Raw genomic sequence first — 2,461 nt, forward strand, 5'->3', positions numbered from 1 at the left:
TGGAGTAGGTTGCCATTTCCTTCTCCAATGCATGAAAGTGAAGAGTGAAAGTGAAGTCGCTCAGTCGTATACGATTCTTAGCGACCCCATGGGCTGCAGCCTACCAGGCTCCTGCGTCCATGGGATTTTCCAGGCAAGAGTACTGGAGTGGGGTGCCATTGCTTTCTCTGAGTCTGATGTTAATTAGGCCCTAAAAAGATAAATGCCATAAGCATACAAAAATATAACTTCTGGATTAATTATGTCCTGTTGTTTGGAAAGGATTTGTAATTTTTTTTTAAAAAGTAAAATTATATTTAAATCAATTTAAAAGCACTAAATACTAACTGGTAAGGGAAATAGATTCAGTATTTACAAAACAATGCTTCACTTTTTCATACCAGACTAATATACTGCAAGTATCTTACCTGTACAAAAAGGAGGCACTTCACTATTTTGAAAAGTACAAAATGTAACACTAAAACAATTGGAAGGTAATATTTTATAGTAAAATATTTGAATAACAATTTTTTCCTCTGGAAAAAATGTGTGATACTCCTTTATCACACAGAGTATCACACATTCTCTGAAAGGAAGTGGCACTAAAGAAAATAATGAGTGAATACCACAATTTGGATCTAAGTGGAATTTAGTGTTTGACCATATATCCATTCTTGATTTTGGTACTGTTTATTTATCTATATGGCCTTGAGAAAGTGATTACTTTTTTTTTTTTTTTTTTTGAGTTGAAGGATAATTGCTTTACAGAATTTTGTTGGTTTCTGCTAAGCACCATCATGAATCACCATAGGCCTCCCTCTTGAACCTCCTTTTCATCTCCCTCTCCATTCCACCCCTCTAGTTTGTTTCAGAGCCCCTATTTGAGTTCCCTGAGTTCAGAGCAAATTCCCATTGGCTATATATTTAAAAATATGGACTGCTTCAAGAATTTGAGAGTCATCCTTTCACAGGGGCCATACTAATCTCTATATATGTGCTGCTGAAGTGAGCACAATGGAACGTTCCATTATTCATCTGAAAACTAGGAACTCTACACTCTTTCATTTAATAATTTAACTGACATACCAACACAAAGGATTATAAATGAACATTTATATGGTCTTTCATTTGATCCTTCTTAATATTGACTGAAGTAGACAGAGCAGTACCTACTTTTACTGTCTTGAAAATATGAAATGTGAGCCCACGCCCTTGTTTGTCCTTGTTTATAAGAAAATAAATTAAAAGACCTAGTTAAGAACAAGGTCTACTGATATCTGGCTTACTGCATTCCCACTGCATGCTCAAGTTACCTTTGATTATTATTACAAACTATAACTTATACATGTTTCCTATTTGAGGAGTTTGAAAGAGTTAGAAAAATCCATTTATAACAATTGAAAAGATGCTCATTGAGCTGCTGCAAAGTACTTTTATATGACATTAGTTGCAATCTATTTAGAAAAAAAAAATGCTTCTTCCATAAGTGAAGATTTGTGTTAAATCCTCTTGCTTGGATATTATCTATTCTCCAACCAGCCAAATAACTACATCCTTCATAATTTATGGGATTTATTTAATTACCCTGTATATCAGTCTTCATTGATATAGAATAATGTCTGTTCTTCATTATATCTTAACTCATGTTCTTATTTTAATTCACTTACTCTAAGGGAAGAGAGTGTTTGCTATGACCAGTGCATTCTTTTGGCAAAACTCTATTAGCCTTTGCCCTGCTTCATTTTGTACTCCAAGGCCAACTTTGCCTGTTACTCCAGGTGTTTCTTGACTTCCTACTTTTGAATTCCAGTCCCCTATAATGAAAAGGACATCTTTTTCTGGGTGTTAGTTCTAAAAGGTCTTGTAGGTCTTCATAGAACCGTTCAGCTTCATCTTCTTCAGTGTTACTGGTCGGGGCATAGACTTGGATTACCATGATACTGAATGGTGTGCCTTGGAAATGAACAGAGATCATAATGTCATTGACTCATTTGAAAAGATCCTGATACTGGGAAAGATTGAGGGCAGGAGGAGAAGGGGACGACAGAGGATGAGATGGTTGGATGGCATAACCGACTCAATGGACATGGGTTTGGGTAAACTCCGGGATTTGGTGATGGACAGGAAGGCCTGGCGTGGTGCGGTTCATGGGGTCGCAAAGAGTCAGACACGACTGAACGACTGAACTGAACTGAACTCTAAGGGAGTATCATACATTTTGGAAGCTAAAATTTGTTAAAAGCTTACTTTCACATTCAGAAATAACATCTCAAATATTGGTGACATGCTAGGAAGAACACTAAAGTTGGAATCAGATGTTTAAGATTATGTCCTTTCTCTCCCACAAGCCAGTTTTATGTCTTTGAGTCCCTATTTTCTCATTCTGGACACACGGGAGTTGGGACACATTTGCCTTTAACATCCCTTCTAACTCCACAAGTCTCTGACATTTTGAAAATAATTATATCATTGTGGGAAAAAT

General features: G+C 36.3%; 1 pseudogene; it reads right to left on the bottom strand.

Moving 5' to 3' along the window:
• Positions 1–905: 905 nt before the first annotated feature.
• LOC147345988 (U6 spliceosomal RNA) lies at positions 906–992 on the bottom strand (annotated as a pseudogene).
• Between the last annotated feature and the right edge of the window lie 1,469 nt (positions 993–2,461).

This window comes from Bos grunniens, chromosome 24 (genome assembly GCF_055505025.1).
Source record: "Bos grunniens cultivar Pamir isolate PY7600 chromosome 24, Bosgru_T2T1.0, whole genome shotgun sequence".
NCBI classification, from domain to species: Eukaryota; Metazoa; Chordata; class Mammalia; order Artiodactyla; family Bovidae; genus Bos; species Bos grunniens.